General features: G+C 35.9%; 1 long non-coding RNA gene across 1 annotated transcript; it reads left to right on the top strand.

The window, feature by feature from the left end:
- The first annotated feature begins 210 nt into the window (after positions 1–210).
- On the top strand, positions 211–3,412 carry LOC114074823. The gene is made up of 2 exons (XR_003575112.1): positions 211–944; positions 3,057–3,412. It is a non-coding gene; the product is annotated as an uncharacterized LOC114074823 (long non-coding RNA).
- The last annotated feature ends 23,379 nt before the right edge of the window (positions 3,413–26,791 follow it).

Raw genomic sequence — 26,791 nt, 5'->3', positions numbered from 1 at the left:
TATATATATAATATTCATTTTATTCGTTATATTTTTTTATATATTTTACATAAATTTAAAAAAAATTAAAATATTACGGGTGATTTTGCATACGAAAATTGATGAATAATTTTGGATCACAATTCCAAACCCACATATTTGGACCCATTGAATTTTTTTCTATTTAGGTTTAGATTAGGTCAAAAAAAGGAGGTGGTGAATAAATTGTATGAGTTATGTTTTCAGATTTTGCAAGTCATAAAATTTTTTTTAGTGCTTCAAATTTTTTCGTCCACCACCCTGATCGGAGCATTTTACAACGAGCCACCACCACTCAAAGACCTCTCATTTTCTCTCCTCTTGTCCTTTTATCGACGAAACAACCTCTCATCTTCATTATCAGACCCTTCACACACTTTTTCCGGCGAGATCCCCCACTATTCCAACCAGAACCAATAGCCAAACGACCACCAAATCACCCCTGTTCTTCCTCGTTTAGCTCACCGGAAAACCACCTCCCAGAACCAGCCATCACCACTTCTTTATTCTACTCCAGACCACAGCAACTCCAACCCCACTACCACCTGAAACAACTCCTCCGCTAGACCCAAAACCCCAACCCTTTCTAGCCTTTTCCTGCTGCAATAACGAGCCAGAGAGCTCGGAACTCATGAAACCACCTGGCAGTCCCTTTCCCTCTCTCCCCTTTACGATTCTGATTTACTTTGTAGATATTCCGGCCAGCTCCAGCAACCTCGGTGAGCTTCAAAGCTGTGGCAAACAAATCAAAACCCTCCATCAAAAATGGAGCTAAAGAAGCCATTTACGGCAAGCTCAAAGCTCTAGACTGCAACTCCGATGAACTGAACCAAAGAGCTCTGGGATCGTGAGCCAACCAAGCCAGAGGCGAACTCATCTTCTCCAACTCCAAATCCATACGAACCAACAATTCCATTTCCGACAAGGTTCACCATTTCTTTCTTTATTTCTGATTACCATTGGTTATTAAGTATAACTTTAAAATTTGTGTTTAATTTTTTATCTACTTTTTAATTAAAAAAAAAACAAAACAATTGCTCTCGCTGTTATCTACTTTAATTTTAGTTGTTCTCACGTTTATTTAGCTCAGTATTTTATTATATTATCTAACCTTCACATTGTAGTACTTGGTATTAATATTGAACTCTTGTCCTGTTAGTATGTTCTTTTATCAATAGTGTTGTTTAGTTTCCAGATAAGCTAATTGTTTTTATTTCTTGATTTAGTTTTATGCTAATTTTTATCAATACTTTTATTTGTTCTAGTTTTTTAAAACATTACAATTATTTGGTATTTTTGTTTTCCAATTTGATATATACTTGTTTGGTTTATTTGACTTTGTTCATTGTGATGTTTTTGTTAGAATCAATGGCTTGGATTTTATAAGATTTTTTTTAGTGAAATGTATTGTTATCAGTTGGTCATTATTTTCGGGTTATCAAGTATTATTTTATATTGTGTTTTTGTTAAGTTTTATGTGATTTTGTATTTGAAAGATGCATGTTAAAATTGGTCAGTTAAATAATATCTTCGTCGATTTTAGAGATCTTCTATTTCTTAAAAGACGAAATTTTAATTTATGTTTATATTATTATATGTCAAAATGGCCAAAGAAAAAATTTCTCGTCGATTTTGGAGGCCTCTCCATTTTTAAAAGACGAAATTTTAGTTTATGTTTATATAATTTATATGTTAAAATGGCCAAATGAAAAAATTTCTCCGTCAATTTTGGAGGCCTCCACATTATAAAAGACGAATTTTAGTTTAAGTTTATATATTTTTGTGTGATGAAATTGGCCCATGAAGGAATTACCGACGATTTCCAAATCCTTACATGTATATAAGACAGATTTTTATTTTTAAAATATTATTTAATTCATTTATTTTTATCATATATATTCAGTACTAAACACTTTTACTAAGTATCTTTAAAGGTACCCGAAGATGTTTAAAATTGGAGCTATTCGAACAAACTTTGAAATGTACTGTGTATTCATTATTGTGTATATTATAGACGTTAGGTAAACTTTAGACCGTTTGTTATATTACCTTATTTTATTATTTGTGCATATTGATTGTTTATTTTACTTGTACATTATTTTATTTTTCTATTTAATTTGAAAAAAAAATTAATTCAGTTGGGAATCACATTTGTGGATTTTGAAGGGTGCCTAACCCTTTCCCTTCGGAATAATTTGAACCCTTTATCTAGAATCTAATGGTTTAGTAGATGACTTAATTGGTTCCTAGTTTTTTCTAAAATTAGGTGGCAACTCCTTTAAATTTAGTTTATTCTTAAATTCTTTAAAAATTGATCTAATTGATAATTTTTTGAGTCGCCGCGACTTTTTGCCCTATTTGAATAGACTAGGGATGCAAATAGAATGGTGACTCCTCTGGGTATTAGATGTTCAAATCAATATGATTTCATCTTTTCAAATTGAGAAAAAATTTCCTTTATTGTGTTATAATTTTTGTTTTTTATATTTCGCTGATTATTTGTATATTGTAGTTGTTGTTTATTCATTATTTATTTTATTGTATGTATATTGGCATTGCATTTCATTGCATAATTTCCGTCAAATGACAAATATAATGCATTAGAAAAAAGACGGTTATGTGGCTTTCCACGACTGTCCTTCAAAAAACACTTTTGAATTCTTTTGAAGTGGTAAACGAATAGTTGACTTGCGGTCATCCAACATCATTTATTATACTTCACCCCGTAGTTTGTCTGACTTGGGTAACCAAGTCTTTTCTAAATCACTCTTAGTCAACTAGTGTAGAGTCAAACCAAATCCCAATTTCTAGCGCATTTTGAACTAAGTCGACATCCAGGGCGTGTTTGGCCCATTAGACGTCCGCCTTGTGTCTATTTGGCCTATTTGTTAATAAAAAACAAATCATACTTGTGTGTTTTAATATGAAGCATATATTCGACATTTGGCAAATCATTGTCAATTCTGGTTGGAGGGTTTATTTTGATAGCTTACTCTAGTTGAATAAATATTTTCACAAGTTAACATTTCATCTAAAAGGTGTTGGCATCTGAAGATGACAAATGATTCAATAAGTGAGGAAGGACCTTCTAGAAGGTTTAGTTTAGGCTTACACCCCTGCGTGGGATTGATTATTTGTATGTATTCTTTTGTTCTTTTTCTTATTTAGTACCTTTTTGAAATATTGTAAAATTATACTAAGTGTTTTGGGTGCGATGCAATGTTGTCAAAGGGCGCAATACATCCTTCAGATCGATATGCCTACCCTTGGAATAAAAGGGTCGCATATTTGTATATGATGCACCATAATTGTTTGTATGTTATGTGAGTATATAATTGAGTTTGTCTTCAATCAAAACAGTGATTATATGTTTAATTCAATATTTTGTGTGATATATTGCATTATCCTTTATGAACAGGAATTAACACTCTTACCTTTTGAGTTGCTTTTCTTTAAAGCGAATGGTTTATTTATGTCAGAATTTGAAAATCATTATTTGTTCGAAGTTGCAAGAGGCAAGTGGAGAAATTCGAACACTTGTACTCACAAGACATTAATATCAAGTCAAAACGATCAAACAGGGGAGAATTTGACTATGAGGTCACACTCATTAATTTATTATTATTATTTCGCATAATGATCATGCTCTTACATATTTCTCATATTTTTGCATGAAAACCGTCCCCGACAACGGTCGGACATTCAACAGACACTACAAAGGTTGAGGGTTAAAAGGATAGAAAGAATAGCTTCGAGTTTGTTTAAATTTTAAAATAGTTTTATGTCATATCTGACGAACTACGCGAACCTGATTCTCATTTTGGTGAGATACGTAGGCAATCCTTCTTGAATTCGGTACTATTTTTTTGAAAAAGTAAAAAATAAATTAAACTAGTTTGTGCATATTTTCAAAGTCGTATCTGCACGAACTACGCAAACCTGATTATTACCTTGATGAGATACGTAGGCAACCATTCTTGGGTTCTGTATCCATTTTTATAAAAGTAAACATATAACAAAAAAAATATTGTGTACATATTTTCAAATATATATCTGCATGAAATACGCTCACCTGATTTTTATCTCGATGAGATACGTACACAGTCTCTCTTGGTTTTGGTATTTTTTTTAAAAAAAGTAAAAAATAAAATAAAATAGTTTGTGCATATTTTCAAAGTTGTATCTGCACGAACTACGCAAATGTGATTTTTATCTTAATAAGATATATAGGCAACCCTTCTTCGGTTCGGTATACATTTTTTGAAAAGTAAACATATAACAAAAAGAAATTGTGTACATATTTTCAAATATATATCTGCATGAACTATGCTCACCTGATTCTCATCTCGATGAGATACGTAGGCATCCCTTCTTGGGTTTGATATTCATTCTTTCAAAAAAATTATGTTTATATCATAATATTCATATCTTCGACTTAGTTTGGACCAAGGCAGTTAGGAGCGTGTAAAAATATTTGATAAGATGGAGAAAACTGAATTTGTGGTAAACCGTTGATTCTTTTGGTACCTCTAATTTATACTTTTGTGATGCTTGAAAATTCTTTTGCATGCATTCAAGATAAGAATAAAATTAACCTTATGTTTCATGTGCGCTGTGTGGTCAGCTTTTAGATCAAAATTCAATTGTATCGCACTTTTGATCTAGAAGTTGGCTTGAATGTTAACGAGGTGAAAATCCTGAGTATTGTTTGGTTTGAGAAAGGATAGTAGGTATTTTCTGATCCGATTGTGCCTTTCAAAGCCTACCAAATGACATTAATCATTAATTTTTTCATTTTTAATCCTGAAACCTTTCTTTGAACAACCACATTCTAGTCATTACCCTTTTGAGTGCTTGCATGCATTATCCCTCTCTTGGCCCAACCTTCTCGAGTGCACCAAGAATGTGCAAATTATAAGAGATGATCCATGTTTCAAATTTCCAAAAGCAAAGATATCGAGTCTCCTAAAGTCAAAGAAGCATAAAAGACTTCTGGAGACGGAAAAAGAAAGAAAGAAATAAGTTGATATAAACAAAAAAAGACAAAAATACCCTACAAGGTCAGATAAGAAAAAAAATACTCCAACAATAGAGGAGAAAAATTCAAATGAAAGAAGTAAAATAAAAGAAAAGATCCAAAAATATGGACTTAAAAGAAGTTGAAAGAAAGGTATGAAATAAAAGAAAAACTCCACGATTTGAGGACTCAAAGAAGTCGAAACAAAGGGGGTGAGAAAAAAAAAGAAAAAATGCTCTAAAAATGAGAATTCAAAAGAAGTCAAAAGAGTGGAGGACAATGAAGAGGCTGACGCCAAATGCGTATCAATCATTAAGGACACAAATTCAGTGTGACGCTCAAGGAGAAATTAAGTCACTCTTATCCAAAATAAATATCCTATCCATCCCTAAGCCTACGTTATAAGCCAATGACAATTTCTACATGATCTCATTTCAAATATTCTCACATTGGTGAAGATTTACATAAGGGCTAAACATATGGTATCACACTTGTACGCATTGAACATTCTTGTGAGTGTGAGCACACTTTGAAAAATGTCCTAAAATCAAATGTTTCAAATATGTGTGAAATAGGACCAATCTTTATCGTGAGGGCACTTGAAACATGAGGATTGATACAATTCAAACCTGTGATTGGAGTAAGGTGAACAAATTTTGTTGACTCAAAGTATGTTTGAGGTATCACTTGAATCTGTAGGAATTATCTTGAATTCAATCTTAACTAGAAAAAGAAAAAAAAGAGAATGAGAGATTTACCTGCAATCCTAACTGTTGGTACCAATTGTAGTCAAGATTTCTGTCTCATCACATTCTTTATTTTTTAAAAGAAAGAAAAAATATAAAAAAAGTGAGCAAGCACCCACTCTTTAATATTTTTCAAACCTTTTTTAGAGTCTCTCATTTTTTTTTAAAAAAAAGAAGAAATTGCCCTTTTGAGTTGTTCATTGTAAAAATTGTCATGAGATTAATCTTGTATGTGTGGGAGTCCTATTTTACTTCATTGGATTGTTCTTCCCAAAAATGTGATATATCTTGTCTCTAGGCTTTGAATATCACATTGAATATTATTTTCCCATTTCATCATGTTCATATTGTGCATTTTCTATTAATGATCTTGTCTCAGATTCTTTGTAGTATTCATCAACTATAGGATTTGAACTACATTTGATTTGATTTCTGACTAAACAGGATATGTACGAGCCACGACGGCTCGGTCATATACCAGTGTGATTTTTCCTTCTCCTTGTAGTAAACACTGGATAGAAAATTTAAGAATATCTCAAAAATTCACAATAAGGGTGTTATCTCCACCAAGTCAAGATTGGGATCATTTTGAGATTTGCCAAAAGTTTTAACTTGGATAGAATTTTTTGTGGATGACCTCAAAAATTCTAATGAATACACCGAGAAGCTTGATAACAACTTTAAAAATCCTTCGACGTTTGAAGCTCAAAGTCAACTTGCAAATCTTCAGTGTTGTCATGCCAAGTCAGCAGCTTCTTTTACAAATCTCCAATAAAAAACGAGTTTCAAAGGACATAAAGCGTTCGAGAGAAAAATGATCATTGCTCACTTGTGCCAAAGTGAAAGGCGCTTTGTACATATTTTCTTGTGAATCTTTCCTTAAAGTTTCTTAATCATGTTGCTAGCTAAAGCGACATTGTGTGTTCTAACTGTTCCTTTTCTAATACAGGGACACATGAACGCATAGAGATGATGACATTTTCAAGACACACAACCCATCCACCTCGTAATTGGGGAAAATCAATGGGTCATCCATCAGTTGTATTTTCATTGCTTTTTTTTTATTTGTCGAGAAAGCCATTGCATTTCATTTTACCAAAGGATAATTGCTTTTTTATTTGCCAAGAGGGTGATTGCATTTTATTGGCCAAGAGGGCCATTGTATTTTTTCATTTACCGAGAAAGCCATCACATTTTTATTTTTTCAGAGGGTCATTACATTTTTATTTATCGAAAAGGTCATTGCATTATTTATTTTTGAAAGGATAATTGCATTTTTATTTAACAAAAAGGTCATGTATTTTTCATTACCAAAAAAGGTCATGCATTTTTCATTTACCAAAAGGATCATTGCATTTTTTATTTGCCGAGAGGGCTATTGCATTTATTTTACCGAGAAGGTCATTGCATTTTTCATTTGTCAAGAGGGTCATTGCATTTTTTATTTATCCAAAAGGTCATTGCATTTTTCATTTTCTGAAAGGATAGTTGCATTTTTCATTCGATGAGAAGGCCATTGCATTTAAGTCGCATCTCTCTGGTTAAGGATGTGCACCATATCTTTTCAACCTTCAAGTCAGTGGAAACTTGCGCTGAAAGATATTGCATTTAAGTTGCATATATTTGGAGGTGAACGATATGCATCCTATCTTTTCAACGTTCAAGTCGGTGAAAACTTGTGTTGAAAGATATTTGCATTTTTGTCGCATTTATTCAGTGGTGAAAGATGTGCATCCTATCTTTTCAACGTTCAAATCGGTAGAAACTTGCGTTAAAAGATATTTGCATTTAAGTCACATCTGTTCGGAGGTGAAGATGTGCACCATATCTTTTAAACGTTTAAGTCGGCGGAAACTTGCGTTGAAAGATATTTGCATTTAAGTCGCATCTATTCGGTGGTGAAGGATGTGCACCATATCTTTTCAATGTTCAAGTAGGTGGAAACTTGCGTTGAAAGATATTTGCATTTAAGTTGCATCTATTCGGTGGTGAAGGATGTGTAGCATATCTCTCCAACATTCAATTCGGTGGAAACTTGCGTTGCAAGATATTTGCATTTAAGTCGCATCTATTCGGTGGTGAAGGATGTGTAGCATATCTCTCCAACATTCAATTCGGTGGAAACTTGCGTTGCAAGATATTTGCATTTAAGTCGCATCTATTCGGTGGTGAAGGATGTGTAGCATATCTCTCCAACATTCAATTCGGTGGAAACTTGCGTTGCAAGATATTTGCATTTAAGTCGCATCTATTCGGTGGTGAAGGATGTGTAGCATATCTCTCCAACATTCAATTCGGTGGAAACTTGCGTTGCAAGATATTTGCATTTAAGTCGCATCTATTCGGTGGTGAAGGATGTGTAGCATATCTCTCCAACATTCAATTCGGTGGAAACTTGCGTTGCAAGATATTTGCATTTAAGTCGCATCTATTCGGTGGTGAAGGATGTGTAGCATATCTCTCCAACATTCAATTCGGTGGAAACTTGCGTTGCAAGATATTTGCATTTAAGTCGCATCTATTCGGTGGTGAAGGATGTGTAGCATATCTCTCCAACATTCAATTCGGTGGAAACTTGCGTTGCAAGATATTTGCATTTAAGTCGCATCTATTCGGTGGTGAAGGATGTGTAGCATATCTCTCCAACATTCAATTCGGTGGAAACTTGCGTTGCAAGATATTTGCATTTAAGTCGCATCTATTCGGTGGTGAAGGATGTGTAGCATATCTCTCCAACATTCAATTCGGTGGAAACTTGCGTTGCAAGATATTTGCATTTAAGTCGCATCTATTCGGTGGTGAAGGATGTGTAGCATATCTCTCCAACATTCAATTCGGTGGAAACTTGCGTTGCAAGATATTTGCATTTAAGTCGCATCTATTCGGTGGTGAAGGATGTGTAGCATATCTCTCCAACATTCAATTCGGTGGAAACTTGCGTTGCAAGATATTTGCATTTAAGTCGCATCTATTCGGTGGTGAAGGATGTGTAGCATATCTCTCCAACATTCAATTCGGTGGAAACTTGCGTTGCAAGATATTTGCATTTAAGTCGCATCTATTCGGTGGTGAAGGATGTGTAGCATATCTCTCCAACATTCAATTCGGTGGAAACTTGCGTTGCAAGATATTTGCATTTAAGTCGCATCTATTCGGTGGTGAAGGATGTGTAGCATATCTCTCCAACATTCAATTCGGTGGAAACTTGCGTTGCAAGATATTTGCATTTAAGTCGCATCTATTCGGTGGTGAAGGATGTGTAGCATATCTCTCCAACATTCAATTCGGTGGAAACTTGCGTTGCAAGATATTTGCATTTAAGTCGCATCTATTCGGTGGTGAAGGATGTGTAGCATATCTCTCCAACATTCAATTCGGTGGAAACTTGCGTTGCAAGATATTTGCATTTAAGTCGCATCTATTCGGTGGTGAAGGATGTGTAGCATATCTCTCCAACATTCAATTCGGTGGAAACTTGCGTTGCAAGATATTTGCATTTAAGTCGCATCTATTCGGTGGTGAAGGATGTGTAGCATATCTCTCCAACATTCAATTCGGTGGAAACTTGCGTTGCAAGATATTTGCATTTAAGTCGCATCTATTCGGTGGTGAAGGATGTGTAGCATATCTCTCCAACATTCAATTCGGTGGAAACTTGCGTTGCAAGATATTTGCATTTAAGTCGCATCTATTCGGTGGTGAAGGATGTGTAGCATATCTCTCCAACATTCAATTCGGTGGAAACTTGCGTTGCAAGATATTTGCATTTAAGTCGCATCTATTCGGTGGTGAAGGATGTGCACCATATCTTTTCAATGTTCAAGTAGGTGGAAACTTGCGTTGAAAGATATTTGCATTTAAGTCGCATCTATTCGGTGGTGAAGGATGTGCACCATATCTTTTCAATGTTCAAGTAGGTGGAAACTTGCGTTGAAAGATATTTGCATTTAAGTCGCATCTATTCGGTGGTGAAGGATGTGTAGCATATCTTTCCAACATTCAATTCGGTGGAAACTTGCGTTGCAAGATATTTGCATTTAAGTCGCATCTATTCGGTGGTGAAGGATGTGCACCATATCTTTTCAACATTCAACTCGGTGAAAACTTGCATTTAAGCCGCATCTATTTGGTGGTGAAGGATGTGCAACATATCTTTTCAACGTTCGAGTCGAGAGAAACATGCGTTGATATTTGCATTTAAGTCGCATCTATTCGGTGGTGAAGGATGTGCACCATATTTTTTCAACGTTCAAGTCGGTGGAAACATGCGTTGAAAGATATTTGCATTTAAGTCGCATCTATTCGGTGGTGAAGGATGTGCACCATATCTTTTCAACGTTCAAATCGGTGAAAAGTTGTGTTGAAAGATATTTGAATTTAAGTCGCATCTATTCGGTGGTGAAGGATGTGCTCCATATCTTTTAAATGTTAAAGTCGGTGGAAACTTGCGTTGAAAGATATTTGCATTTAAGTCGCATCTATTCGGTGGTGAAGGATGTGCACCATATATTTTCAACGTTCAAGTCGGTGGAAACTTGAGTTGAAAGATATTTTCATTTAAGTCACATTTATTTTGAGGTGAAGGATGTGCACCCTATCTTTTCAACGTGCAAGTCGGTGGAAACTTGCGTTGAAATATATTCACATTTAAGTCTCATCTATTCGGTGGTGAAGGATGTGCACACTATCTATTCAATGTTCAAGTCGGTGGAATCTTGCGTTGAAAGATATTTGCATTTGTCGTATCGATGGACATATATTAAAAATCCTACTGATGGATAATCTTTTCAATCATCCTATCGATGGACACACATTCAGATCCTACCAATGGGCCACCTTTTTATCATCCTACTTGTGGATAATCTTTTTCATTCGTCCTACCGATGGACATACATGCAAAATCTTACCGATGGATCATCTTTTTCATTCGTCCTACCGATGGATCATCTTTTTCATTCGTCCTACCGATGGACATACATGCAAAATTCTACCAATGAATCATATTTATTTTTATTCGTCCTACTGATGGACAAACATGCAAAATCCTAACGATAGGTCATTATTTTCTTTTTCTTTCTTTTTTCATTTGTTCTACCAATGGACATACATTCATATCCTTCCGATGGATTATCTTCATTCGTCATACCAATGGACATGTATTTATATCCTACCAATCGGTTAGCCCCATTCATTTTAGCGTAAGAGATGCTACCCTTTTTCTTTCAGTTTTGTCATACTAATGAGTCTTATGTTTTTTTTTAAACATTATATAGGATGCACTCTCAGAGGAACCACACGTGCGGACTACTTCAACAAGGACGCAACACAGTGTAAAACCTTTTAGATGCAAGTTCTGGATCGACTTTCACTACATTTCAACCACACTTTTATACAAAGGTCATGTGTTCGTTCAAAACTGGGTTTATAAATTTTCATTGTCCACGATTTATTTCATCAATCATACAACGAAACAGACAGTTGTTGACACCCATTTTTTGCCTAACATTTTCAAAATTCATAAATTTTAAGTTTATTTATTTAATAGTTCAAAATATATATTTTTTACAATTTAAAATAAGCTTATCGATAAGTATTCTTAATTGTCAAAATTTAGGATTTTTTATTAGTTAAACTTAATTACATTTTCTTCATAGCTGATCGAATATATTCAAATATTTGATTTATATTTTTATTTTGATTAAATCATTATTTTTGCTAAATTCATGTCATTAGTCACGTTTTTATATATATATATATTCATTTTATTCGTTATATTTATTTTTATAGTTTACAAAATCTAAAAAATCATTTGAGTATTACGGGTAAATTTTACATAGTGAGATTGATCAATAATTTTGGACACAATTTCAAGCACACACATTTGGGCCCATTACATTTTTTCCCTATTTAGATTTAGATTAGGTCAAAAATAGGAGGTGGTGAATAAATTTTAGTGTTATTTTTTCAGATTTTGAAAGTCATAAGATTTTTTTTAAGTGCTTCATATATTTCCGGCCACCAACCTCGTCGGAGCATTTCCCGACGAGCCACCACCACCCAAAGACCTCTCATTTTCCCTCCTCTTGCCCTTTTCTCGACGAAACAACTCACATCTTCATTATCAGGCCCTTCACACACTTTTCCGGCGAGATCCCGTACTATTCCAACAAGAAACAGCAACCAAATGACCACCAAATCACCCTATTCTACCTCATTTAGCTCATCGGAAAACCATCTCCCAGAACCAGCCATCACCACTTCTTTCTTCTACTCCAGACCACAGCAACTCCAACCCCACTATCACCTGAAACAACTCCTCTGCTAAACCCAAAACCCCAACACTTTCTACCCTTTTCCTGCTGCAATAACAAGCCAGAGAGCTCGAAACTCATGAAACCACGGCCAGTCCCTTTCCCTCTCTCCCCTTTACGATTTTGATTTATTTTGTAGGTATTCAAACCAGCTCCAGCAGCCTCGGTGAGCTTCAAAGCTGTGGCAAACAAATCAAAACCCTCCATAAAAAATGGAGCTAAAGGCTTATTTGTTAGACAAAATATATAATTACTTAATTATGTTGGGTTATTGTGTAATTACTTATAGTCTACAACCATATATATTGTACAATACTCTAATTATTGGTTAAGGTTATTCATAATAATAATATTCTATCATGGTATCAGAGCAAGGGTTTATTTTTCCCAAACCCTAGCCGCCCTAGCCGTCTCCCTTCAACGATTACTTCACCATGGTGAAGACCACAGATCCCCTAGATGATCTCCCCACGGGGTTGAAGCTTTTTATAAAAAATCTCCATTCTCTTACTCCAGAAAAACTGAATGATTCAAACTTTCCGTCCTGGTTCACCACCGCGTCTGCAAATCTCCCCGCTCATCGACTCATGGAGTATGTTGATGGAACCATGGAGGTTCCACCCGCCACACTCACCGTCACAGACGACGATCCACCTGGAGCGGCGGCAGCAGCGGCGGCCACCGCAGTCACACTCAACCCGGACTTCGAAAAATGGTCTGTTGTTGATGCCCAATTACGGGCGTGTCTCTTAGCAATTATCAGCCCGTCGGTTAAGAATCATCTCCATGGACTCACTTCCGCCGCAGCCATATGGAATCATCTTCAACTTCGGTATAACTCACTATCTCGCACTCATATATTTCAATTAAAGGAACAACTTCATGGTATTCAGAAGGGTAGTGACTCTATGCAAAAGTATCTTGATTCTGTTGTTACGATTGTTGCTGCTCTGGATCGTGCTAAATCTGGAATCCCAGATCAGGACGTGATCTTGTGTGTTCTTCGGGGCTTGTCGTCCGAATATTTCGTCCATTAAACAAAATATTAGGACGAATATTGCACATGTGACGTTTGCTGAAGCGTCGCCTTGGTTACTCACCGAAGAATTGAACGTACAGATGGAACAAAAGTTGAAGGTTCGGGAAGCTGGTGGATCAGCCGAACCACACACCGCCCTCTATGCTCAGTCCTGGCAGTCTGCCGGCTATAGAGGCAGTCGTGGACGTGGTTTCAACCGCGGCAGAGGCGGACCCCCTGGTCGTGGCAGCTTTGCAGGTGGTCGCGGGGGGTCTGCCGATTGTTTCCAACACCGAGGCGGCTTCTCGAGTGGTCGCGGCAGCTCTCTCGGCCGTGGCAGTGGACCTTCTCGCAGCTCCATCATCTGCCAAATTTGTGGCAAATATAATCATGCCGCGTGGGACTGCTGGCATAGGTTTGATAACTCTTATTCTGGACCGTCTACGTCGTCACCTCAAGCGTTTTATGCTGCAAACTCTGCTGAATCAAATGGTAACTGGTTCCTGGACACAGGTGCTAATGCCCATGTAACGCCGGACCTGTCTCGTCTCTACTCCTATACTCCATACTCTGGCAATGACAGTGTCACTAGTGCAGGTGGCCATCCTCTTCCTATTGCTCATGTGGGCTCAGGTAAAATACCTACCTCTTCTGGCATTTTTCACCTTGGTAACCTTCTTCATGTTCCATCCCTTAAATACCATCTTCTATCCGTTTATCGTTTCACCAAAGATAATAATTGTACCTTACTCTTTAACTCCAATGAATTTCAGATTCTGGACAACACCACCCACCGAGTGAGGTACAGAGGCCACTGTGAGCAAGGGCTTTACATGCTACCCTCCAATTATCAAGTGTCTGCGTCTATCGAGTCGTCTCCAACAGCTCGCTCTGCCATTCTCACTCCTCAAGATTGGCATCGTCGCTTGGGGCATCCTTCTGTCGAAGTCAATAAACATTTACTTTCTCTTTTTGGTTTCAATAAAGTGTCCAATGTAACGTCCTGTGAGTCGTGTTCTGTGTCCAAGTCGCACAAACTACCATTTTCTTTATCATATAATGCAACACTATTTCCTTTTCAACTTATTCATTCTGATGTTTGGGGCCCTACGGCGGTCCCATCTTTTGGTGGTTTTCGGTATTACATTAGCTTTATTGATGACTTTACAAAATTTTCCTGGTTGTATCCCTTAAAACAAAAATCTGAGGCGTTTGGAGCTTTCCAAAGTTTTCAGTTCATGGTTCAGAATCAGTTTGGCACTACCATCAAATTGTTCCGAACTGACAATGGCCGCGAATATGTCAACAATCAGTTTGCAAATTTTCTCCAGCGTCTTGGCATCCTCCACAAAAAAACGTGTCCCTATACTCCTGAACACAACGGGGTGGCGGAACGCAAGCACCGTCACCTCATCGAAACTGTCATTACTCTTCTCCACACAGCTCGCCTACCCGTCACTTTCTGGGTTGAGGCGCTTGCCACATCAAATATTTTAATTAATCGTCTTCCAAAAAAATCTCTTGGTCATATTTCTCCATATCAAAAATTATACAACACTGCTCCGGACTACTCCATTCTCCGTGTTTTCGGGTGTCTTGCCTATCCCCATTTGCGTCATGAGGTGAATCATAAGTTACAACCTCGATCTAAACCGTGCGTCTTTGTTGGCTATGAACCCCTTACCAAAGGTTATCGATATTTTGACCCCACCACCCAGCGTATATATGTGACCCGTCATGTTAAGTTCCATGAAACCAAGTTTCCCTATCACGAGTCGTTATCCCAGCAGTCCCCGTCCCCACCATCCTACTTTGGAGTTCTTCCCCTTTTTCCTACACAGACCTCGGCAGCTACTCGCCCTGCTCACACGCCTCAGTCCTCACCAATGCCGCCAGCTATCACACCCGACCAACACTCGACACCCGGCACTTCCACTCCGCCAACAACGCACATATCACACCCGTACATTACACCAATCCCATCCCCGTCGACACAGCCGACGTCAACACCAACCAGCCCACAGCCAACGTCAACACCAACCAGCCCTACGGCCACAGCAGAAACAGCACCCACCCAAATCCCGGCTCCTCATCACCCCATGACTACCCGTGCCAAGAGTGGCATCTTCAAACCAAAAATTTACTCCTCTACCATTCCCTATGATGCCCAGCCACTCACTGAGCCCACAACATATAAATAGGCTGCTCAAAATAAACACTGGTGCACTGCTATGGATGCTGAGTTTGAGGCGTTATAGAGACAAAATACTTGGGTGTTAGTTCCTCCTCCTCCGAACCGGTTTCCCATTGGCTGTAAGTGGATTTATCGCATCAAACGCAACTCAGATGGCACTGTGGCTAGATACAAAGCTCGCCTGGTTGCAAAGGGATATGATCAAGCATATGGGCTGGACTATTCCGAAACGTTCAGTCCAGTGGTTAAACAACAGACAATCCGCCTTGTACTGTCTCTAGCTATGCATCATCAGTGGTCACTCCATCAGCTGGACGTTTCTAACGCCTTTTTACATGGTGAACTAGAGGAGGAAATCTACATGCAGCAACCTCCTGGATATATTGATCAACGGTATCCTACTCATGTATGTAAGTTGGTAAAATCTCTCTATGGCCTAAAGCAAGCTCCACGTGCATGGTACCTACGTCTCTCATCCTTTCTTACGGCACAGGGCTTCACTACCACCACTAATGACACAAGTCTTTTTGTCAAACATTCGTCCACAGGAATTCTCATACTACTTCTCTATGTTGATGATATTGTTGTCACTGGTTCCTCCCCTACCCTCATTCATGATTTTATAAACTGTATGCATCATGAATTTCAGATGAAGGATCTTGGCTCTCTCAAATACTTTCTCGGGTTGGAAGTTGAACGCACCAGTGATCGGCTTCTCTTACACTAGACTAAATATGCAGGGGAACTAATCCATCGAGCCGGCGTGGACTCATGCACCACCGCACCTACGCCAATCAGCCCCAGCCGATCGACTAACGGTGCAGACGTGTCGTTCCACAAACCACGCCTATTTCGCAGTTTGGTAGGCGGCTTGCAATATTTAACTGTTACCCGTCCAGATATCCAGTTCGCAGTCAACTACGTGGCCTAGAAAATGCACAGTCCGACGGAACACGATTTTCACACTCTCAAACGCATTCTTCGGTACGTCAAAGGCACAATTTCGTGTGGTCTTATTTTTTCCAGGGGGACCTTCGTCTTCGCGGCTACTCCGACTCTGACTGGGCTAATGATCCATCGGACAGCCGCTCGACAGCAGGTTATCTCATCTACTTTGGACCAAATTTAATCTCATGGAACACAGAAAAAAAGGGACGGGTATCAAAATCCTCCACGGAGGCTGAATATCGAGCTCTATCCGCTGCAGCCTCGGAAGTCATGTGGCTCACCTACCTTCTAGCCGATCTTCATGTTTCCACTCCGTCACCAAACTTGTATTGTGACAACAAATCTGCGATCTGTCTGACAAAGAATCCTGTCTTCCACAAGCGCATGAAGCATGTGGGCAAGGACTGTCATTTTGTTCGTGAACAGGTAATTGATGGAGCCATGACAGCTGAGTATGTTTCCACCGAGGACCAGCTGGCGGATTTTCTCACAAAGCCGTTACCGTCCCAGCGTTTTCAGTATCTTCTCTCCAAGCTTCCTCTTGCTACCGCCAGACTCAGCTTGAGGGGGGATGTTAGACAAAATATATAATTACTTAATTATGTTGGGTTATTGTGTAATTACTTATAGTCTACAACTATATATATTGTACAAGACTCTAATTATTGGTTAAGGTTATTCATAATAATAATATTCTATCACCATTTACAGCAAGCTCAAAGCTCTAGGCTTCAACTCTGATGAACTGAACCAAAGTGCTCCGAGATCGTCAGCCAAACCAGCCAGCGGTGAACTCGTCTTCTCCAACTCTAGATCCATACGATCCAACAATTCCATTTCCGACAAGGTTAACTATTTCTTACTTTATTTCTGATTACCATAGGTTATTAAGATTAACTTTAAAATTTGTGTTTAATTTTTTATCTTTCTTTTTTTAAAAAAAAATATAAATAATTGCTCTAGCTGTTATTTACTTTATTTCTAGTTGTTCTCACGTTTATTTAGCTCAGTATTTTATTATATTATCTGACCTTCACATTATAGTACTTGATATTAATATTGAACTTTTGTCCTGTTAGTATGCTCTTTTATCAATAGTGTTGTTTAGTTTCTAGATAAGCTAATTGATTTTATTTCTTGATTTAGTTTTATGCTAAATTTTTATCAATACTTTTATTTGTTCTAGTTTCTTAAAGTATTACAATTATTTGGTATTTTAGTTTTCCAATTTGATATATACTTGTTTGGTTTATTTGACCTTGTTCATAATGTTGTGGTGTTTTTGTTAGAATCAATGACTTGGATTTATAATATTTTTTTAGTGAAATGTATAGTTATCAGTTGGTCATTACTTTCGGGTTATCGAGTATTATTTTATATTGTGTTTATGTGATTTTTTGTGTTTGAAAGATGCATGTTAAAGTTGGTCAATATAAAATTATTTTCATCGATTTTGGAGGCCTTCCCATTTTTAAATGAAGGAATTTTAGTTTATGTTTTTATTATTTATATGTTAAAATGACCAATGAAAAAATATCTCCGTCGATTTTGAAGGTCTCCCCACTTTTAGAATACAGAATTTTAGCTTATGTTTATATTATTTATATATTAAAATGGCCAAATGAAATCTGTCGATTTTGGAGGCCTCCACATTTAGAAAAGACGAAAATTTACTATAAGTTTATATGTTTTTGTATGATGGAATTGGCCCATTAAGAAATTATCGACGATTTTCAAGGCCTTCCATGTATATAAGGCAGATTTTTATTTTTAAATTATTATTTAATTGATCTATTTTTATCATATATATTCAGTACTAGACACCTTTACTGAGTGTCTTTACAAGTATCCGAAGATGTTTAAAATTGGAGCTATTCGGACAAAGTTTGAAATGTATTGTATATTCATTATTGTGTATATTATAGACGTTAGGCAAACTTTAGGCCGTTTCTTATATTTCTTATTTTATTATTTGTGCATATTGATTGTTTATTATACTTGTACATTATTTTATTTTCCTCCTCAATTTGAAATAAAAATGAATTCAGTCAGGACCCACATTTGTGGATTCCGATGGGTGCCTAACCTCTTACCTTCGGAATAATTTGAACCCCTTACCTAGAATCTACTGGTTTCATGGATAACTTAATTGGATTTCTAGTTTTTTCTAAAATTAGGTGGCGATTTCTTTAAAATTCGTTTATTCTTAAATTCTCTAAAAATTGATATAATTGATCATTTTTTGAGTCGTCGCGACGTTTTGCCCTATTTGAATAGAGTAGGGATGTACACAGTGCTTTGATGGAATATTGCCCCAAATAACCCAAAGTTTTCATATTAAAGCTAGTTTTAGTTCTATCCTTTTTGGACAATAGTCCCCGATAACTAGTTTAGTACAACTCAAGGATTCTATTATCTCTTTACTTCTTGATTGATTTCGTATCAAGTGATAGGTGAATTGAGAGAGGATAGAGGATCACTCTTACAAATATTTTCTTCATTCTCATTCCTTGAGCTAATATATACTTGGGTCAAACAAAAAAAAACACTAGTGTTGAGCAGTAACGACGAAAGATTATATTTCTTCTTTTAACATGTGCCACTGTTGAATAAATTCTCAACTTTTATGAATTTTCCTATTAAATATACAATAATTAACAAAAAAAATCTATAAATATCATTTTATTTTTATATAGTCACAACTAAACACCTAAGGATCCTTGACAATACTTCATAATCTATTAGCAATAGCTAAAGTAGCAGGTTAGCAGGTAAAACAACAACTTAGCACGTAAGGTAGCAGCTAAACACCTAACAACAACTGCTAGTAACATTTAAGTCGACAACACTCCAAGTGCAACAACACTTTTTTATCAGACGCTAAAGAGGGCCAACAACATATTGTATTCTTTATATTCAAAAAAACCGCATATCACTTTATTGGCACTTATAGAAGATATCACGTTGTGACAATAACAAGTTTCAATAGTCCATTGGCTCAGACACAATGAAACAGAGGGTACAAATTATGCAATAGATAAGAATACTAGTAAAACATCTAACAAAAGTGACCTAAAAATTAATTGAGCAGTTCTAGTATAATTATCATTTCTAAGTAGAGACACAAAATAGTGGAGTTGGGATATAAATGGTGAACTATTATTGAATTTCCTAAAGACGAGGAACTAGCAGTTCACATTAGAGGCAATAACTTTTTTCATATTGATTTTCCTCTTGTTCTGCAAGAGTTTTAAACTTCTGTTCAAAGCCTAAAAATTAAATCTTTGTCAATTTTTGTTGTTAACTGTGTAGTGTTCGAGTTACTCGCCCACTTTTATAACCTTAAACTTTCCATACTACACAACTTAGATACACTCATAATTGAAATTTACAGTACATAAGTTATTGATATTTTTCATGCTTCTACTCGCTGTTTGGCTCAAGTTCTACATGACTATAAGTGGATCCTCCATCAACTATCTAACTCGACAAAAGTACACAAAATGGACCACTCGCACACACAAGTAAGTATGGTGAAAATATCAATATGACTAATATATATAACAAATTGAGAGAAACCTAAAATTGAACAAAATCAAGAATTCCATAAAGCAATTCATAGTTGTAGTAACAAAAATCTTACCTTGAATAGATGGAAACACCAAGATAGAGTCTGAATAATTCCAATTGAAGCAAAGTCACAACATCCCATAAGAAGAGAAACACATTTTTGTTGTTTCGCAATCAAACATAGATATGAAGATCATTCTTTTATAACGTTTAGCAGAGAAACATGTGTTACTGTATGCGCAATTTTTCATCTAACAAACCTTGGAGAGATGCACCTAATTAAATATCTACTTAGCTTATTTTATTCAAATAGAACATAGGATAACAGGTGCGTGCGAAATTTCCTCCAACTATTCCATATTTTTCTCAAACCATCACCTCATTGACTGTAGATGCTAAGAAAATTAAGTTTTTTTCTTCACTTCTAGAGAGAAAAAGATGGGAATGAGGAAAGTTTATGCAGCAGTACTCAAAGTTTTCTTTTTGGACAAGTGGGAGAGTGGTCACGTGTGTAGTGGAAAAATAATGAAATTAGAATTTCAATACCTTTTTAGTATATAAATAATTAAAATACTATTAAAGTCTGGATATTATACTAACTCTAATTATATTTAATTATAAATGCTCCTTTAACGACTCGAAAAAAATGTGTCGCAATAAATATACTTTTAGCGACTGCATTCGTATCCCTTCTTAAGACTTGATCGTTAAAAGTACACTTTCTTGTAGAAATGTTCTTGAAGTTTTATTAAGTTTTGATGTAAGATTCTACCTGGGTAAACTTTAAAGGACCATATCTCTTATAATATTGATAATTCCCTTAGAAATAACTTATCCAATTAAAGGTAATTGAATCTACTTTCCAATACCACCAATTTCGCGTCAATCCAACTTCTGAGTAAAAAGTTGTCACTAGTTTAGTAACATATACAATGCTGTTACAAATTTGCCAACTAGAAAATATTACAATTAAATGTTTTTGTCTTTTTACCTCCAATAAAAGCATAAATGAATTTCTTGATTAATGAAAGGCGAAAATCAATCAGATTTTCATGTACACTAATGAAATTCATAATCCTTGGTCATAGATATTTGAAGAAAATTAATTCAAGAATCTCAATAAACGTTTTCTTGATTGTTTACCTTCAAGCTAGGGTTTTCAGGCTTCTAATGAAGTTCATTTTCAAGATTCTTCAAGAATCTTGTTCTTCTAGGTATGTAAATCTATCATAGTGTTGGACTAGTTCGTCCTCACGCCCTACATCTACTTTCAAATCAGTAATAAAATAATTTAGGATTCTACCCCTAGTTTTGAGTATTGTTGAGATAAGTTGATTTTAAGTTCTTGAGTTCATGTTTCTTTAAAAGTTCTATCCTAATTCTAGAATTTCTATATTGTTATTGAGACCCTTCATATCATAAACCATAAATCTTGAATTCATAATTCATGTTTGAGTTCAATTGTGAATTCTTGAGATCAACTATAAATATGAACTATGTTTTGAGGAAGTAAGGGAATGAGAAGATTCGTATACATGGGTTTTATGCAGTATGTAGACCTTTGATTCTAGTCGTTCATGCGCATAAATTCTGCATGTATCCTCAAATTGAGTATCTTTGAGAGGAATACCATCTACAATTTCTAAGTCTTGAGTAATAAGTTCCTAACATATTTGCATTTATATTTATAATCATGGGACTATAACATGTAACCTATGGAGTCCTTGAGTTGAGTTGTTCATGCCCATAATTCAGCACGACCCCTATAAGTGGAACAATTTTGAGATGAGAAGTGTCCTTGAGTCCTTCAATTGAGTAATTTATGCTCATAAGTCTGCATGAACTCTCGAAGTTGAAAATCATGGAATTATCCATAAACATGAGATCATGAACCTTTAATCCATAATCCAATTCAAGGAAATTTAAGATCAAAGTCAAGAAAAATTAAGAGTCAAGTCTACAAGTTAAGATCAAGTCAAAGAATAATTTATAAGTTTGAGATAGAAAGGGAACATCGATTCCAGAAAAGAGATTTTAAGCTACAAAATTGTCTCAAACCAAATGTGAAGTTGTTTTAAAACCATATGAGCGAAGAATATTTTTGGGAGTAGTATTGAGCACCGATATGATATGCGATTTCATATTGACTCAAGTCTCCATAAACCATGTAGTCATCATTGATATCAAAGGGTCATACTGTTTAGATGATCACTTAAGTTAAGCTAGAGGATCCACTAAGTTAAGCGTTGTATATGAAGACAAAGAATAGGACACTTTTGGCAGCGTGGGAAAGACGTTGTATCACCATTAGGCTCATAGTGGTGGTTGTCGGTTAGAGAAACTCCCACAGAAGTAATTGCATGGTTCCTCAAGGGGTTCTACTTAGTATATATGGGTGAATGATAATTCATTCATGCATTGCACAAGTAGGCTTTTGGAGGGAGCATGATATGTCTTTTATGATATTATGATTATGAGTTGACATCATGTCAACTTTTATTAATGTTGCACCTTTTAAAACTACTTTATAATGATATGCGAGCAGTTAAATATTCATGAGTTGAGTATTTAGAGATGAGTATTTCAAGTTGAGTATCATATTTTTGAAGTTGAGTATCGAATCTTTGTGTCGAGTATCATATCTTTGAAGTCAAATATCATCTCTAACTTGACTATCTTATCCTTGAGTAATTCAGAGTAGAGTAAGTTTGAGTACCCTTGAGGGTTCTCGAGTTGAGTGAGTTGAAAAGAGTAACTAAGTTTCTTTTTATCAAGATTCAAGCTTATGTTTATGTTTTATAATTCCCCTTACATGCTTGTACATTTCGTGTACTAATCCATTTGGACCGCATCTTCTCATGATGCAGATCCGGGTATTCGGGATTATCAACAAAAGCTTCATTGACGTCAGATGGAGATCGAGTTAACTATGATCAGCCTACTTGTTTCCGGAGGATTCCATTTACTTTCAGTTGTTAGGAAGTCGCGTATATTGTCCTGACTTCCATCATTGCCATTTAGAGGAATCATAGATAAACAATAGCGTTTTAGAAGTGTTTATTTCTTTTGTTAAATGCTTGAAAGAGTAAAGTTGCCTTTTATAGTGAGTTGTATAAACTTTGTTATACAAATTTTTCTTTGGACCTAAAGTTTGTATTTAAGTTGTATGAAATTTTTATTCAGTTTTAAGGTTTTGCATGCTTAAGTTAGTCTTTCGCTTGTAGTTTGCCAGGGTGACAATTTGTTTGGGGACTAGCAATGGTTCTTGAGTGCAACCCATGTCTAGTGTGCAGACTCGGGTAGTGTCAGAAACCCAATTTAATGGTGCTCTCAGGAAGCCACACAAAAATTGTTAGCATATAGTAACGTGGTACTCGATCAAATGTTTATTTAAGAACCTGATAACCAATCCCATATTTATGCTAAAACGTGGCAATCAATCCCATATTTATGCTGGAACGTGACAACCAATATAAGTTAGTGTGTCGGAGCGCCACACTCAATCCATTCAATAAACCACAATAACAATCATAATGTAAATTCTAATAATTATACATTAATAGGTTATTCATGACATGTAGTTCTTCGTTTCATACTTAGTTACATTAGGTGTGATCAATAGGCTTCATTCACATACATGGATGCATTACAATGAAGCAATTACTAACATATATCACGCAAAAAATGAAATCACAACCATCACCTACCTTGAGTCCAAGATTGAATCCCCTAAGGCATTTGAATCTCTCCTTGCCGGATTCTTTCCGCTTGTTCTAGGTCTACAAAAAATAATTTGTACGCAAGGATCAACAATCAAAGGTCTAATTATCCATATTATAACAAACTATATAACCCTAGACAAAACCTATGATCCCCTTACCTAGATTAAGGCTTTTTCCACCATTATTCCCATATCAAATCCCCCGCATCGATAATCACCCAAGAAACTAAGTTGTACGAATCCAAACATGGATTCAGGGAGTAAAACCCTCACCTTTAGCCTTAAGAATGATGAAAATTGTGAAGAACACACCCGGGGTCGTTCCTTAGCTCTCAAAGTCGGAAAGTGTAGAATAAAACATTTTTGGAGTTTTATTTTCAACTTAAATCGCGTCTTTCCCGCTATGGCATCCCCAACATGCAAAAGCATCCCGTCCTTGCCGGGATAATCCCTCCATTGTGGATTGCACGGGAATAGTGAACAAATTTAAGAATTCCAAACCCCCATTTTACAACACACCATCATCCCATGGCACTCAAAAAATAACCTATTCACGCTAAGATCAGTTTCGGCAGTTCTACACACCCGAATTTAATTCAGTAAAGTTGTAGGGGTTGATTAACGTCTTAGGTATCCACTCATTTAATCAAGTTCATTAATAGATCTGTAATTTTTACTGGATTTCCCCTGATCTTACTGACTTTGATTTCGTCCAAATTTGGGCTAGATTAGGAAATCTCAAGTTACTCCAAAAATGTATTATGGCCCCAATTCTTTCCCCTTGGCTTTTCCCTAACGGTGAAAATTAGGTTGTTACGACAAAATTATGATTTAATCTACATGGTGTTCATATTGAGGTAGAAAGATAGAATATGTAGAACAATTTGTGTATTAAATATGTTTTAATGATCAGTTTTATAAGCACTAAATAAAAATGCAAAGCACACTTATGTGAAGGTCATTTTTGGAGAGCAAGACTATTCCTGGGTAGAACTTCTTATTAATTTCGGAGAGAAAGGAACATATCATTATCCTCGAACAACCTCCTACACGTAAATTCTCAAAATGCTAATATTTGAGAATTATATTAACTCAATATCTAACATGTAATGTCCTAGAGTATAGGACCATTCAATGTACAATTTAGCTAATCCACGACAATTGAACAAAATAAATTTATCAAAAGATAATGTTGTGCGAATTGCCTAGATTTATAAAGAGTCATGCATCATGTTGGGGTTTGTATGGATAAAACCCCACCTACTACATTGACACTATTTCATCAGTTTATTTATTATGTAGATCTTTTTTCATCCCTAATAAGGAATACTACTAGTAGTTCAGATGTTTTCAACTCAAGAATTCCAAAAAAATATCAAATTTCAAATCCTTAATTCTATATGAAGTCTACCATACAAGAAAAATAATTTAGAAACCTACCAATCATTTGCTACAAAATGCCACTTAATGTAGTTCAAGACTAGGACTCAACATCTTAAGAAACCATATAAAGGGTTTAAGCTACTTAACACACTTGTCAATATCTTGATCATATTTTATTCACACAATAGATCTACTTATAACTACTCATTATTCGACAAATGAATAATATCGTTCTTAATCAATCAACAATAAATAGGAGAAACAATGGGATTTTAGAATAATGTGGGATACTAGTCTACCTTATAAAATATTTTTCTTTTTGTGGATAGTATGAAAGAGAAAATTACCAATGGTTGATTTGTTAAACAACAATTGTATAGCATTCTCTGCATATGATATGATTAGAATGATCAAGGAAGGGAAATATATGTGGTTTGATAATATCTGCGCATATAATCTTTAAGGAAAACAAAGAGAAAGAGGAAGAAGAAAAGGAAGAGAAAGAAGAAGAGGAGGAGGAAGAAACAGAAGAAGAACAACAACAAGAGGAAGAGGAGGACTAGGAGGTGAAGGAGGAGGAGGATGAAGAAAAGTAAGAGGAAGAGGAAGAGAAAAATAATAAGAAGAGTAGTATAAGAAGAAAAACAACAAGAAGTTAAAAGGAAGATGAAGAAGATGAAGAAGAAGAAGAGGAGGAGGACGAGAAGGAAGAGGAAGGGTAAGAGGACGAAGAAAAGGAATAAGAAGAAGAAGAAAATGAGGGGAGGAGGAAGAGGAAGAAGAATAAGAAGAGAAGAAGAAGAAGAAGAAGAAGAAGATAAAAAGAAGAAGAGGAAGAAGACGAAAACGAAGGTAACAATTAAATTATAAACTTTAATTCTAAATTACACAATGGTTATCACAAAGTCTAATATGTCCCTATTGTATCAACATAATTTTTATGACAAAATATTTTTGTGCCCAAAAATTAATTAATTTTAGGAAAAAATGAATTCATTACAAAATGGGTACATAGTTAGTGACAACATATACCCATTTTGTGAACAGGAAAAGGAAGAGTAAGAAGAAGATGAAAAAGAGGAGGAAGAGGAAAAAGAAGAGGAGGAGGAGGAGGAAGAAGAAGATGAAAAAGAGGAGGAATAGGAAAAAGAAGAGGAGGAGGAGGAAGAAGAAGATGAAGAGGGAGAAGAAGAGGAGGAAGAGGAAGAAGAAGAAGAATATAAAGTTGAGGTAAAACACCAAAACTAGTGTTAAGGATGAAGAAGTCAAGGTAAAACTCTCCCCACACTAATTGCTCGCCTAACACACCACTTAAAAATCCAATAATCTTTAAAAATTTTGCATTTATACTCTTCAGAATTTAAAGCTTGTGGAGTGATGGGCAAAGTAAGTCGAGCATCGCTGACCAGGTCGGTGACGCACCAAGTGTAACTCTCTACCGTTGTCTTGCCTTTCCTCTGCAACCTTAGGATTCTCTAACTTTAGGAAGTAAGAAGTTAAGTCACCGATCTATTCAGAGGTTTGGCAACAATCCATTTCCATTACCAAGTTGTCATTTCCACATGTGTGGCACACTAGAAATTTTGTCGAGTAGAACAATCATTAGGTGGTACTCCGAGTGGTCCTGGCGATCACCACGACTGACTTTCTTTTTATTCGTCAGCTTTTCACTCTGTTTTTACCCGATAATGTCCCTTGCTTTGCTCCTTTGCATTCATTGCTGCAAATCAACACTTTAGCATTAGCTTAGAGAATAAATTGGGCATTGAGGACAGTAAAACTATGAAAAGAAAGCCCCAAATGAGTCCACATCTCAGATCATATTCACATTAAAAATAATGGACCAAAAACCAATATATATCAAC

This window comes from Solanum pennellii, chromosome 11 (assembly GCF_001406875.1).
Source record: "Solanum pennellii chromosome 11, SPENNV200".
Lineage (NCBI taxonomy): Eukaryota > Viridiplantae > Streptophyta > Magnoliopsida > Solanales > Solanaceae > Solanum > Solanum pennellii.
The sequence above is the reverse complement of the archived record's forward strand: the minus strand, read 5'-3'. Positions and strand labels throughout refer to the sequence as shown.